The following is a 16,455-nucleotide window of genomic DNA, read 5'->3' on the forward strand; positions in this document are numbered from 1 at the left end:
AGCTCCCTGTCCCCCCCCTCACTCTGTGCAGAGCTCCCTGTCCCCCCCCTCACTCTGTGCAGAGCTCCCTGTCCCCCCCCTCACTCTGTGCAGAGCTCCCTGTCCCCCCTCACTCTGTGCAGAGCTCCCTGTCCCCCCTCACTCTGTGCAGAGCTCCCTGTCCCCCCTCACTCTGTGCAGAGCTCCCTGTCCCCCCCTCACACTGTGCAGAGCTCCCTGCCCCCCCCTCACACTGTGCAGAGCTCCCTGCCCCCCCCTCACTCTGTGCAGAGCTCCCTCTCTGGGTGCAGAGCTCCCTCTCTCTCTGGGTGCAGAGCTCCCTCTCTGGGTGCAGAGCTCCCTCTCTCTCTGGGTGCAGAGCTCCCTCTCTCTCTGGGTGCAGAGCTCCCTCTCTCTCTGGGTGCAGAGCTCCCTCTCTCTCTGGGTGCAGAGCTCCCTCTCTCTCTGGGTGCAGAGCTCCCTCTCTGGGTGCAGAGCTCCCTCTCTGGGTGCAGAGCTCCCTCTCTGGGTGCAGAGCTCCCTCTCTCTCTGGGTGCAGAGCTCCCTCTCTCTCTGGGTGCAGAGCTCCCTCTCTCTCTGGGTGCAGAGCTCCCTCTCTCTCTGGGTGCAGAGCTCCCTCTCTCTCTGGGTGCAGAGCTCCCTCTCTCTCTGGGTGCAGAGCTCCCTCTCTCTCTGGGTGCAGAGCTCCCTCTCTCTCTGGGTGCAGAGCTCCCTCTCTCTCTGGGTGCAGAGCTCCCTCTCTGGGTGCAGAGCTCCCTCTCTGGGTGCAGAGCTCCCTCTCTCTCTGGGTGCAGAGCTCCCTCTCTCTCTGGGTGCAGAGCTCCCTCTCTCTCTGGGTGCAGAGCTCCCTCTCTCTCTGGGTGCAGAGCTCCCTCTCTCTCTGGGTGCAGAGCTCCCTCTCTCTCTGGGTGCAGAGCTCCCTCTCTCTCTGGGTGCAGAGCTCCCTCTCTCTCCCTGTTCTGCTGCTGTTGGGGCCCCTAGACCCGCACTGTGTGGCCCCTGTCTCTGTCCCCGGCTTCCCCGCGTCCAGTCTCTCAGCCAATCACATTCCGAGCCGCTTCACTCCCAGTGCGGCCTTCTGACAGAGTGGAGTGGTATCCCTCCGCCCGGCTGCCGGAACTATTTCCTATACAGTATCAGTCAGAGAGCGGACAGGACGCGGAGGGATCCAGTGAACACACTGTTTGGAACTATTTTCTGCCATATAAAGCGCGGAGATGTTTCCTTATATGGCGAAGCCTGTCCTTATATGGTGAGTCACCACCACGCGCTCTGATTGGCCGCCGCGGCATGAAAGCAGGACTGCTATTGGTGGCAGGATACAACAGGGCGGAGTCTCCTTTACATAAATACCAAACTGAGCGCCGTCATGGCTGACGTCAGAAACAGACTGCCTGCCTTAAAGGGACAGTAACCCCAATACCAGGGAGCGCTCCCACAAACCACCGCGTGCTCCCATACTGACTAACACCCACTGCGCGCTCCCACAAACCACCACGCGCTCCCACAAACCACCACACGCTCCCACAAACCACCACGCTCCCACAAACCACCGCGTGCTCCCATACTGACTAACACCCACTGCGCGCTCCCACAAACCACCGCGCGCTCCCACAAACCACCGCGCGCTCCCACAAACCACCACACGCTCCCACAAACCACCGCGTGCTCCCATACTGACTAACACCCACCGCGCGCTCCCACAAACCACCACGCGCTCCCACAAACCACCGCGTGCTCCCATACTGACTAACACCCACCGCGCGCTCCCACAAACCACCGCGCGCTCCCACAAACCACCACACGCTCCCACAAACCACCACGCTCTCCCACAAACCACCACGCTCTCCCACAAACCACCGCGCGCTCCCACAAACCACCGCGCGCTCCCATACTGACTAACACCCACCGTGCGCTCCCACAAACTACCGCGCGCTCCCACAAACCACCGCGCGCTCCCACAAACCACCGCGCGCTCCCACAAACCACCGAGCGATCCCAGACACCACTGCGCGCTCCCACAAACCACCGCGCGCTCCCACAAACCACCGCGCGCTCCCACAAACCACCGCGCGCTCCCACACTGACTAACACCCACCGCGCGCTCCCACAAACCACCACACGCTCCCACAAACCACCGCGCGCTCCCATACTGACTAACACCCACCGCGCGCTCCCACAAACCACCACACGCTCCCACAAACCACCGCGCGCTCCCACAAACCACCGCGCGCTCCCACACTGACTAACACCCACCGCGCGCTCCCACAAACCACCGCGCGCTCCCACAAACCACCACGCGCTCCCACAAACCACCACGCGCTCCCACAAACCACCGCGCGCTCCCACAAACTTCCGCGCGCTCCCACACTGACTAACACCCACCGCGCGCTCCCACAAACCACCGCGCGCTCCCACAAACCACCGCGCGCTCCCACAAACCACCGCGCGCTCCCACACTGACTAACACCCACCGCGCGCTCCCACAAACCACCGCGCGCTCCCACAAACCACCGCGCCCTCCCACAAACCACCGCGCGCTCCCACACTGACTAACACCCACCGCGCGCTCCCACAAACCACCACGCGCTCCCACAAACCACCGCGCGCTCCCACAAACCACCGCGCGCTCCCACAAACCACCGCGCCCTCCCACAAACCACCGCGCGCTCCCACAAACCACCGCGCCCTCCCACAAACCACCGCGCGCTCCCACAAACCACCGCGCGCTCCCACAAACCACCGCGCCCTCCCACAAACCACCGCGCGCTCCCACACTGACTAACACCCACCGCGCGCTCCCACAAACCACCGCGCGCTCCCACAAACCACCGCGCGCTCCCACAAACCACCGCGCGCTCCCACAAACCACCGCGCCCTCCCACAAACCACCGCGCGCTCCCACAAACCACCGCGCCCTCCCACAAACCACCACGCGCTCCCACAAACCACCGTGCGCTCCCACAAACCACCGCGCCCTCCCACAAACCACCGCGCGCTCCCACACTGACTAACACCCACCGCGCGCTCCCACAAACCACCGCGCGCTCCCACAAACCACCGCGCGCTCCCACAAACCACTGCGCGCTCCCACAAACCACCGCGCGCTCCCACAAACCACCGCGCGCTCCCACACTGACTAACACCCACCGCGCGCTCCCACAAACCACCGCGCGCTCCCACAAACCACCGCGCGCTCCCACAAACCACTGCGCGCTCCCACAAACCACCGCGCGCTCCCACAAACCACCGCGCCCTCCCACAAACCACCGCGCGCTCCCACACTGACTAACACCCACCGCGCGCTCCCACAAACCACCACGCGCTCCCACAAACCACCACGCGCTCCCACAAACCACTGCGCGCTCCCACAAACCACCATGCGCTCCCATACTGACTAACACCCACCACGCGCTCCCACAAACCACCGCGCGCTCCCACAAACCACCACGCGCTCCCACAAACCACCGAGCGATCCCAGACACCACTGCGCGCTCCCATACTGACTAACACCCACCGCGCGCTCCCAGACTGTGACTAACACCCACCGCGCGCTCCCACAAACCACCACGCTCTCCCACAAACCACCACGTGCTCCCAGACACCACTGAGCGCTCCCACAAACACCACGCGCTCCCAGACACCACCGCGCGCTACCAGACACCACTGCGCGCTCCCATACTGTGACTAACACCCACCGTGCGCTCCCACAAACCACCGCGCGCTCCCACAAACCACCGCGCGCTCCCACAAACCACCGAGCGCTCCCAGACACCACCGCGCTCTCCCATACTGACTAACACCCACTGCGCGCTCCCAGACTGTGACCAACACCCACCGCGCACTCCCACAAACCACCGCACGCTCCCACAAACCACCCCACACCCCACCACCACAAACCACTCCCAGACACCACCGAGCGCTCCCACAAACACCACGCGCTCCCAGACACCACCGAGCGCTCCCAGACACCACCGCGCGCTACCGGACACCACTGCGCGCTCCTATACTGTGACTAACACCCACCATGCGCTCCCACAAACCACCGCGCGCTCCCACAAACCACCGAGCGCTCCCAGACACCACCGCGCGCTCCCATACTGACTAACACCCACTGCGCGCTCCCAGACTGTGACTAACACCCACCGCGCGCTCCCACAAACCACCACGCGCTCCTACAAACCACCACGCGCTCCCAGACACCACCGCGCGCTCCCATACTGACTAACACCCACTGCGCGCTCCCAGACTGTGACTAACACCCACCGCGCGCTCCCACAAACCACCGCTCGCTCCCACAAACCACCACGCGCTCCTACAAACCACCACGCGCTCCCAGACACCACCGAGCGCTCCCACAAACCACCACGCGCTCCCAGACACCACCGAGCGCTCCCAGACACCACCGAGCGCTCACAGACACCACCACGCGCTCCCAGACTGTGACCAACACCCATCGCGCGCTCCCAGACTGTGACCAACACCCACCGCGCGCTCCCACAAACCACCACACGCTCCCAGACACCACCGAGCGCTCCCACAAACCACCACGCGCTCCCAGACACCACCGAGCGCTCCCACAAACCACCACGCGCTCCCACAAACCACTGAGCACTCCCACAAACCACTGAGCGCTCCCACAAACCACCGCGCGCTCCCAGACTGTGACTAACACCCACCGCGCGCTCCCACAAACCACCACGCGCTCCCAGACTGTGACTAATACCCACCGCGCGCTCCCACAAACCACCGCGTGCTCCCAGACTGTGACACCCACCACGCACTCTGAGACACCACCGCGTGCTCCCAGGCACCACCGCACGCTCCCACAAACCACCGCGCGCACCCAGACTATGACTAACACCCACCGCGCGCTCCCAGACTGTGACTAATACTAACAGCCACCGCGCGCTCCCAGACTGTGACTAATACCCACCGCGCGCTCCCACACTGTGACCAACACCCACCGCGCGCTCCCAGACTGTGACCAACACCCACCTCGCGGAACCTGTTAAAGCAGACAAGCTGCAAGCAGCCTGGCAGGGACCTTACCAAGTAGTGGAGGAACGCGGGGACACCACATACGTGATTGCCAGCTGCCACGATGAGAGCCTGCAAAAGATATTCCACGTCAATATGTTGAAGGAATACCTAGAGAGAGCAGAGGATGTGTCAGCCATATGCAGCCCCGCGTCCGAAGACCCCGATACCCTTCCCATACCCGACTTGTTAGACCAGGATGTAGTGAGCCAAGTGCAGATAGGGGACCGACTTAACCCAGTAGAGAGGGAGCAGCTGCACAAACTGCTCCAAGAGAAACGGGCAATGTTCTCCCAGGAACCAGGGTACACAGACTTAGCCACTCCCTTTTTCACCCAGGGCAGCAACCCTTAAGACAGGCCCCCTACCGGATCCCCGAGGCGGTCCGGGCAGGGATGAAAAAGGATAAACGTGATGCTCAGGCTAGGGGTATTGAATCCTCCGATAGTCCCTGGGTGTCCCCGGTTGTACTAGTATCCAAGAAAGATGGTACTACCAGATTCTGTGTGGACTATCGGAAGCTCAATGATAAAACCGTGACCAACGCCTACCCAATGCCCAGGGTAGATGAGCTGCTGGATCGCATAGCCAGGGGAAACTACCTAACTACCATTGACCTCTGTAAGGGTTACTGGCAAATCTCCCTGGCCAGGGAAGTTATCTCCAAGTCGGCATTCTTCACCCCGTTTGGCTTATACCATTTTAAGGTTATGCCATTCGGGATGAAGAATGCCCCCGCCACATTCCAGCGCTTGGTGGTTAGACTCCTTGATGGCTTCCAGGATTTTGCCTGCGCCTACCTGGATGACATAGCGATCCATAGTGAGTCCTGGGAGGAACACTTAGCCCATGTATGAATGGTCCTGGATCAGATTTGGTCCGCGGGCCTGACCCTGAAGCCAGAAAAATGTAATTTTGGAATGGCTGAGGTACAGTACCTGGGTCACCGAGTGGAATGCAGGAAGCAGCGACCGGAGCCAGCTAAGATAGAGGCGGTCGCGAGTTGGTCCACCCCTCACACTAGTCTTCTTGGGCACAGCTGGGTACTACAGGCGGTTCGTACCAGATTATAGTGCTATTGCTAAACCCCTGACTGACTTGACGAAGAAAAATCTTCCCCGACAGGTCCTGTGGTCTCCCCACTGTGAAACAGCTTTTTTTTTTCAGACGCTCAAAAGTGCTTTAAGTAATGCTCCTGTCTTGGCTGCCCCAGCCCCTAATAGACATTTTATTGTTCATACAGACGCTTCCATGTTCGGGCTGGGAGCCATCCTCAGCCAAGTAGGAGACGATGGAAAAGAGCACCCGATTGCCTACATCAGCCGAAAACTCCTGCCACGCGAGTTCAGCTATGCCGCAGTGGAAAAAGGAGTGTTTGGCCCTGGTGTGGGCACTAAAGAAATTAACTCCCTACTTGTACGGACAAGAGTTCAATCTGGTTACAGACCATAACCCGTTGTTATGGCTCAACCAGGTCGCTGGGGACAATGGCAGACTTACGCTGGAGCTTATCTTTACAACCATTTAATTTTACTATCACCTACCGACCCGGGAAGCAGAATGGCAATGCCGACGGGTTATCACGGCAAACTGACCTCAGTCCAGCATAATTCCTCAGTCTGGAGAGCCTTAGTCTGCCCCGAAAAGGGGTCAGACGGTGTCTGCCAGAGTGTTCCTCAAGGAGGGAGCACTGTTACAACATAACCTCTTTTCGTTTAAAAACCCAATTATGTCGGTATTCAGACCGTACGAACGCATTGCACGAACTATTATAAAGACACATTCGTCGGTACGAACGATGGACCACCCAGCCTTTGGCGTGTGCCGCCACTTAACCCCATCACCTCTAAAAGTACCGAATAACCGACCACCCTACGAGAGTGTGCCTCTCATTAACCGTCCAAGGCGCTGCGGTCTGTGGTTAACCACCAACTAATTGACGGTCCCAGGGGACCCACGTTCGTATACAATTCCCCGAAGGGAAATTGCAGAAAGACTCACGAATGGGGACGTGTTTGGATTTGGGGTTCTCATGAGCTATAAGCCATAATCATCGCACTTATGTCAGGATCGGGACAGGGATCCAACACGCAGAGTACAAAGAGTGGAAAGGTACGTATACCGGGCCTTAGAATGGCCGGACTAACGTACCGAGAGTAATAGAGAATAGTCAGAGACAAGCCGAGGTCGAGGGAACGAGAAGACAGATAAGCGAGAGACAAGCCGGGTCAAGGGATAACAGAGATAAGCAGGGTAGTACAACAAGCCGAGTCAAAACCAATAGAGCAAACTAGAATACCAGAGCACTGAGTGACTAGACAAGCTAGAACCACGACAGGGCAATGAGCTGAAGTAAGAAGTAAGCTAAAATACCCTGGCTCCGGATGGTAGACACGCCTCTGACAAGTACCGATTGGATATCGGACACTTGAGTGGCAGGTCGCTCGTGATAGCGTCATGACGTCACGTATTGAGCGTCCCGCTAGAAAAGGACGTGGATTCCTCGCGGTCGGTGTTTAAGTGATTGGATGAACCGCGAGGAACGAAGGAAACAGCTCGTTTGGACGGATAAACTACTAAGTCTCTACCTCTTTTAGAGGTAGAGACCTCAGGTACCCTGACAACTTATGACAAATCACGTCTTGAACTATCTTGCTTTGCATGTAATGCGTCTATCTCATATATTAGTGTTACGGGTGCTTTACAGACCATTAATGGATTACTCTGTTTTATGTTACCATATGCCTTTCTCTTCGGTATTTTTGCTGTATGTACACAATTACATGAACAACCAGGATTATATATTCGTGCATACGAACAAAGACCACCCAGCCCTTGGCGTGTGCCGCCACTTAACCTTTTTCACCTTTGAAACAACCGAACGGACGACCACCGGGAAGCTGCGGTCTGCGGTTAGCCACAAACTTAATTGACTGCCTCAGGGTGGCCTCGTTTGTGTAATATTTCACCATACTCAAACTCCCGAACGAGGACCATCTACACCCTGGCGTGTCTCCAATCAGAACGTTGAGGCTGCGGTTAACCACAGGCTAATTACCCCCTTCAGGGCGGTCTACGTTTGGTTCACGAAGGGCTGGGACAACCATCCACGGAGCGGTATTCGTGCAACTGTTTAACCATTTCTCGCTCTATGGGTTTTAGAGCCAGGTCCCGCTCGCCTATTAACCGACAGAAAACATGGCCACCATCTCGTGTTCGGGACAAAGAAACACGAAAGGACTTTGTATGCAAAAGACTGGTTATACCGTTCGTGAGGTCTGAGCGCTATTCACCTATCTCTTGCGCTCAGACCTGAGCTATCTAATGAATGGTAGCATGTAAAATGTGTCTATTAAAATGTTACAAATATGTATTTTTATGCTGTTTTACCTGTTCTAATAACACGTGGGATTTTGGACGCTGGGAGATAATTGAATTGCCATAACCGTTGGAGTCATTATCACCCAGCTGGGCGGTGACTATTTTAAACGATACACTATACTGTCATTGGTCAACTGTTTGTATTGTCACTGTATCCCATCAGGTCCAGAGGGGGCTGTCTCTGGACCTGGGGTTTTGCATAAATAGCGATGTCTGTGTGCCATTAAAACCAGTTCGTGTTTGACCCTCAAATCGCAGCCTCGACTCGTTTTGTGGCAACCAGGGTATCCTAGCTATACTAGAGCTAGTGGGATTGTTATTGTAACGGATCACCTTCCGTTAATGGACGCTTCCTAGCTTGCGCTGAGGACCACAAGCACCGCACTGAACACCACAACCACCGCAGACTCCACAACCACCGTAGCTTAACTGGAGCCCCGCCGTCTTCCGTCCACCCTGGAATCAGCCTCTGTCCTCCAGGACCGTGTGGGGAAGACCTCTCCTCCAGGAGAGCGTATCAGGAACAAGGGCTAAGTGATTAAAGCTCAAGGGAGTATGCAGAGCATAGCAATCCCCAGTGTGATATAGCAGTTCCCTCCAATAACGAGACAAGGCTACATATTGAGGGTCAAGAAGATCTCTGATGTTTAATGGCAGGTACTCTGCTTTTATGCAGTGCTCCGCTGCAAGGGAGACGCCCACAGGCAATTAGGCATTAACCAATCACATATCGGTTACATCCCACATATTCCCTCCCCTCTGCTTGGGAGATAATTGAGTTTCTTACTGTATCCACTCAATTATCTCCAAGCTAAAACTTATACATTTTTATACATTTCTCTAACTCCAAAACTATGCATTCAATCTTCATTCATATTAATAATCAGCATACTTTACTTACACACATATCCAAAATTCAGCCAATTCCATCCAGTGGATAAAAAGATAGCCGGAAGTCCTTTATGACCGACCGCAAGCACATTTTCATGCCCAAAACAGTTCCATGGATTTGGGCTGTGCGGTCGGTCTATTTTACACCGTAAAAACGACTAAGTCCCATTTAAATGAGCGTTCAAATCTTCAAACGGTACTTAGTCTCCAGCCGCAGTGTCGAAGAAGGTACGGGTCAGCGGTGTTCGTGCATTTGGGTAGCCGCAAACAGTTCCATAGATTTAAAAACAATAATAAAAAAATGTATCTTTTTTCCCTCAGACGAAAGGTTTTTATAGATGTAAACAATGCATTGTATGTAAAACTACAGATCATTCTATTCCATCTAAAGTTACAAAATTCATGTCAAATAGGACCAAAAAAATGTATAATATTTATGATTTTATATGTTGTAATACAAAAAATGTTATTTATCTGCTCGAGTGCCCATGTGGCCTCCAATATGTGGGGATGACCACAAGGTGCTTAAAGATAAGACTGAGCGAACATTGCAGAAATATTAGAAATGGATACTTGAACCATACAGTATCCAAACATTTTATTATGCATAATAAAGATCCACGTGTATTAATAGAGAAAATTTATTTATACTTACCGTAATTTTCTTTTCCTGGCTATTATTCATGGCAGCATTTAACATATGGGTTTAGCTCCTCCCTCTAACCCTCAGGACAGGAAACACAATCAATCAAACAATTAAGCCTACCTTCCCCTACTATATTAGGTACCCCAGTATCCTCCACACCTCAGTCCAGTAACAAGACAAATAAACCAAGAGAGGGCGGGAGACCAAATGCTGCCATGAATAATAGCCAGGAAAAGAAAATTACGGTAAGTATAAATAAATTTTCTCTATTCCTGGCTAATCATGGCAGCATTTAACATATGGGATTCCCAAAGCAATAACCACTCAGGGAGGGTAAGTCATGCTACAAAAATTGTTTAATATCCACTTAAGGCTTATAAGAGTTCAAGACCGAAAGGCCAAACTCCGAATCAGAATGAGAAGAGACATCCACTCTGTAGTGACGTACAAAGGTCTTCAAAGACGACCAATTGGCAGCTTTACAAATGCTCTCTGCAGAAACCCCTGACTCTGCAGCCCATGAAGTAGCAATGGACCTTGTGGAATGAGCTTTGATGTCCTTGGGAACCGGAACCTGTTTCGACCTGTAAGCTCTAGAAATAGCCTGAACGGTCCAGGAACGAAGGGTAGCGACAGAGGCTGCTTCACCTTTACGAGAACCCCAAGGAATCACAAACAATTGGGGAGACTTTCTCCAATTAGCTGAACGTCCAATATACGTGGAAAGACACCTCCTCAGGTCTAGTGTATGGCATCTTACTTCTTCAGGAGATGATGGATCCTGAAAATACCCCGGCAGGACAATCTCTTGATTCAGGTGGAAGGAAGTAACAACCTTAGGAAGGAACTCAGGTCTAGGGCGTAGCACAACTCTATCATCGAAGAAGGTAGTGAACGGTTGTTCAGAAGACAGTGCTCTGATATCTGACATTCTCCTAGCAGATACCAAGGCCAGTAACAACAGGGTCTTTAGAGAAAGAACCTGCATAGGGACCTCATCGATAGGTTCGAAGGGATGTTCCGTCAAGGCCTGCAGAACCAGAGGCAGATTCCAAGGAGCCGAGAATCCCTTGATAGGAGGTCTAATCCTAATGACAGCTTTGAAGAAACGAATCACCATAGGATTTAAAGCCCAACGAACACCAGAAAGAGCTGAAAGAGCCGAGCAGTGCACTTTAAGCGTGTTAAGTTGAAGGCCTCTCTCCAGGCCTGCTTGAAGGAAACCCAGAACCTGAGACACGGAAGGGGAACTTAAATCTTGAACCGTGGAATTACACCATCGTGCAAAGGCTTCCCATACCTTATGGTAAGTAGAAGAAGTAGAAGGATTCCTGGAACGTAATAGTGTTGAGATAACCTGGTCCGAAAGGCCATGTTCAACTAGAGACTTCCTCTCAATAGCCATGCATGGAGCCTGAATTTGTGAGGCTCCGGATGAAACACTGGACCCTGAATCAGCAGGTCTTCTGATATTGGAAGTTCCCAAGGCAGGTCCATCGATAGTCTCTGCAACAGGGGAAACCAAGGACGACGAGGCCAGAAGGGAAGAACAGCTATCACCTTGCAATGTTCTTTGGAGATCTTTCTCAGAACAGCGTGTATGAGCGGAATCGGAGGGAAGACATAAGCTAGATTGAACACCCAACTGATGGATAGAGCATCCTGAGCAACTGCCATTGGATGGTATCTTCTTGACACAAAGCATGGAACCTGCGCATTCCGATAGGTTGCCATGAGGTCTACTTGGGGAAGACCCCACTTCTGGACCAACTGGGTGAAGATCCTCTTGGAAAGTTGCCATTCTGAAGCTTCTATCAGGTGTCTGCTGAGGAAATCCGCTAATACATTCTCCTTCCCGGGAAGATAGGTGGCACACAGGCCTTCCACATGATTCTGAGCCCAGGTCATAATGGGAACTATCTCTCTCATCAGGGCTACACTCCTTGTACCGCCTTGATGGTTTATGTAGGCAGCAGCTGCTTTGTTGTCCACCCTCAACTTGACCCAGCGATGCCTGATGAGCTGTTGAAAATGAAGAAGAGCCAGGAAAGTAGCTCTTAGTTCTCTGATGTTGGAAGGCAAGCATTGAGTTTTCGGTGGCCATTTTTCTTGAAAAAAATCGATTGCCTAAATGTGCGCCCCAACCTGTCAGACTGGCATCCGTCGTAATGACCACCCAGTCTATTTCTCGTAAGGGGAATCCTCGGGAGATGTGTTCCCACGACATCCACCAAAGGAGCTTCTGTTTCAGAGCCGAAGGAATGTGAATCATCGACTCCCAGTCCCTCGAGCTGGTCCTGAAATTTCTCAGAAAAAATTGTTGAAGAGGGCGAAGGTTCCACTGTGCCCACCTGACAAGCTCTATCGTGGAGGAGAGAGTCCCCAGGAGTCTCATAAACTCTCTTGCCGAGGCCGAAGTCTTCAGTCTGAAGTCTCTTATCCGATCTTGAAGTACGATCTTTCTGTCGTGTGCGAGAGATACAATCGCCGTGTCTGTATTGAAACTCGCTCCCAGGAATATTAGTTCTCTTGAAGGATGCAAGTGACTCTTCTCGTAGTTGATGAGCCAACCGAAATGAGATAGAGTGTCGAGGACTAGTTGTCTGTGTTGAAATATTATTCCCAGGTCCGGGGCCACTACCAGGATGTCGTCCAGGTAGTGAAACACCGCTACACCTTCTTTTCTGAGCAAGGCAATGATGGTGACCAGAACCTTCGAGAAGGTCCTTGGGGCCGTGCTTATACCAAAAGGAAGGGCCTGAAATTGAAAATGTTCGTTCCGGACACAAAACCTGAGAAACTTTTGATGGGCGATCGTGATAGGGACATGAAAATAGGCATCCCTGAGATCTACTGATATCATCCAATCTTGGTGATGAACAACAGGGATGATGGAGCGAATGGATTCCATGCGAAATCTTCTGACTCTGAGGAAAAGGTTGAGCTGGTGGAGGTCTAGAATAGGTCTCCATTTTCCTTCCGGTTTCTTGACCAAAAACAGGGGAGAATAATAACCCTGGAATCTTTCTCCTATGGGTACAGGTACGATGGCCTTTTCCATAAGAAGATTGTAGACATAGAGACTCAGAATCTCTCTTTTTTGGATGTTGGCAGGAAGCCTTGTGCGAACAAACCTTGGTGGAGGCGGATAATCTTCGAATTCCAGATGATAACCTCTGCTGATAATGGATCTGACCCAAGCATCTGGAATGATTTCCCAGGCCCTCTGAAAGAATGAAAGACGTGCTCCCACTCGAGGAACCTGGAGTAAGCCACCTTCAGAACTGCTTGTTGGGGCGAAAGGAAGAAGTCTGCGTCTTGCCCCTAGAGGATTTTACATTCTGGCCGCTCTTCCAATTGGAATGCCTAGAGAATTCTCTGCCTGGTCTGTAGGTCTTACTTTCTCTAAAGTAGCCTTGATCCCTAAAAGGTCTGCGGTCCAGATGAGGTCTCTTAGGACGTCTATCTTGAGGCAGCATGACCTGCTTAACCTCCGCTGCTTTCTTAATAGCTTCATCCAGCGGTTTCCCAAAAAGCACTTCTCCCATAAAGGGAAGTGAGCATAGATTATTCTTAGAGGAAAGGTCTGCCCCCCAGGACCTTAGCCAAAGCGCCCGTCTAGCGGTGACTGCATGGGCCATAACCTTCGAAAGAATTCTAATAAGGTCAGTGGAGGATTCCAAAAGCCAGTCACTGGCGAGTTTGATATCCCTTAAGGATTCTGCCATCTGACGTCTACTAACACCTTTATCGATGTCATCCTCCAAGTCAAGCAACCAGGAACGCATGGCTCTAGACAAAGCAGAGATGGATACGGCCGGGTGGCAACCCAAACCTGCTGTCATGAAGGCTTTAGATAAATCAGCATCTATCCTTTTATCCATGGGCTCTTTAAGGGAAGCATTGCTATCAATCGGAAGCGTAGATCTTTTAGCAACCTTAATGATAGGAGCATCCACTTTAGGTACCGTAGTCCACAATCTGGAATCCTCCTCTTTGATCGGGTATAACTTTGAAAGCCTTCCCTGACTAGTAATCCTTTTACTAGGAGTTTGCCACTCGTTCCTCATCAGGTCTTTAATCGAGCTGTGAACCGGGAAGGAAGGTTTTTTCTTATGCAAATCTCCAAAATGTCTGTCAGAAGCCGAACATTCTTTGGCCTCTTCCGGCAAATCTAATGTACGTCTAACAGCCATAATCAAATGCTCCATAGCTTTGGAGTCCAAGGAGCATGGTTGTTCCATATACTCCTCTTCGCTGGAAGAGATTGGCTCTAAATCCTGGTACGCTGAAGGTTGTCTGTATTCGTCTTCAGACTGATCTGAATCCATGCCGAAGGTCTCACCTCTTGATCTCTTATTCTTGTGAGATTCAGCAATTCCCTCTACCACTGCTTGCTTGATCCAATACGCAATATCCTTTGCTGAGGAGGTAGAGGCTTGCGGTGACTTCTGGCGATCAGATTCACCTGCGACCATGGCTAAGCATCTTCTGCAGAGCCTGCAGTTATCCATAGGCCTTGCTCCACATCCCGGGCAGGCTGCCGGTTTTTCCCTTCTCCTCGATGGGGATCTGGGACAGGACCGGTCACGAGGGCTGTAAGAAACAGAAGTCATAAGACTGTACCCTCTATGCACTCTTTTTGTAACTTGAAGAAAACATAAAAAACATTGCTCACCTATGACCTATAGCAGATCTCGTTGATTTTGCAGAAGGGGATGATGGATCCATACTGACTGTAGGGCTAAGAACATTAAAAAGGTAATGTATTCCCAGCCCAATATTATGAAGATTTTAAAAGAAAAGTAATTCACTTACCTGCAGAGTCTTAAGAACAGTCTACTAGAGCACTGTATCTGTAAAGGGAACTGAAAACGAGCGTTTTTAAGTCTGAAAACCGCCATTTCAAATTTCCCGCTCTGCACCTTTAAAGGATCGCACATGCGCACTTGGTCGCGAGATCGCGGAACCGCCATTTTGGACATGGGCAAATTTCACTCTGAGTCCGGGCGGACGCATTGCGCATGCGCGAGCGTCTTACCGTTATGCTGATCGTCTGATCGAGGTCTGAAGCACACACAGGACGCCAGAGGATTCCCACAGCCTGTGGAACTAACCACCCAGGCTCCCAGGGGTTCCCAACTCCATGGAGATTGGGCTACATGTGCCTGGGCTTCCTGAGGAGGGAGGCTGACCTCCACAGGGACAAGACCATATCAAACATGGTCAGGTGAGCAAAAAAAAAAATATTTCAGATAAACTGAGAGAAAAAAAAAATATACACAAACTGTCCTAGGGCTAGGAGGACAGGAAAAGACTGAGGTGTGGAGGATACTGGGGTACCTAATATAGTAGGGGAAGGTAGGCTTAATTGTTTGATTGATTGTGTTTCCTGTCCTGAGGGTTAGAGGGAGGAGCTAAACCCATATGTTAAATGCTGCCATGATTAGCCAGGAAAATGTATTGGTATAACCAAATGTTCTATCCCTTGGCGTGGAGGTGATATAAAAAAGATGCTTGGAAAAACAGAGATGGAATGGGTGTATAAACTTCAGACTCTTATACCCCATGGTCTTGATGCAGATTTTGATTTACACAACTTTTTATGAAAATTGATGCCTGTATCTTTAAAAATTATGTTTTTATTGTTATTTATAATATATGCATTTTTTTATACAGGTATTTTTAACCCTTTAAGTCCGGAGGGCGTACATTTACGTCCTTTTAAAAGCGGCTCTAAACGCCGCAGGACGTAAATGTACGCCCTCCGGTTTTTATTCACTTACCCGGTCGTCGGCGATCCCACGCCGGCGATCGCGGTTGGGGGGACTCCCAGGGAGTCTCTATACATAAATATATACGTATAAATCACTATTTATATATACCTATATATAAATAAAAATATTTAAAAAAAATTATATATATATACACATATGTATATATACATATATTAATTCTACACATATATTTATGTAATAATTTTACATAATTAGGTATCCTAATTAATTACAATTAGCGGGACCTGCCTGACAACCCATGCCGAAAGTATAGGGAATTTAATTTGCTAGCACAATATTTAACTCTATAACTTTCCAAGACACCATAAAACCTGTACATGGGGGGTACTGTTTTACTCGGGAGACTTCGCTGAACACAAATATTAGTGTTTCAAAACAGTAAAACGTATTACAACGATGATATCGCCAGTAAAAGTGAAGTTTTTTGCATTTTTCACGCACAAACAGCACTTACACGGACGATATTATTGCTGCAATACTTTTTACTGTTTTGAAACACAAATATTTGTGTTCAGCGAAGTCTCCCGAGTACAACAGTACCCCCCCATGTACAGGTTTTATGGTGTTTTCAAAAATTACAGCGTCATATATAAGGCTTGTGTTTCATTTTTTTCACTTTAAAATTCGCCAGATTGGACAGCCTTAGTCTGCCCCGAAGAGGGCGCTTTACAGACCATTAATAGATTAATTTGTTTTATG

General features: G+C 51.5%; 1 protein-coding gene across 1 annotated transcript in view; it reads right to left on the reverse strand.

Annotated features, from left to right (window-relative positions):
* Positions 1-16,455, reverse strand: part of PTK7 (protein tyrosine kinase 7 (inactive)) — a 436,928-nt gene that overhangs the window by 293,256 nt on the left and 127,217 nt on the right. The window lies entirely within an intron of this gene.

Source organism: Pelobates fuscus, chromosome 2 (assembly GCF_036172605.1).
Source record: "Pelobates fuscus isolate aPelFus1 chromosome 2, aPelFus1.pri, whole genome shotgun sequence".
NCBI classification, from domain to species: Eukaryota; Metazoa; Chordata; class Amphibia; order Anura; family Pelobatidae; genus Pelobates; species Pelobates fuscus.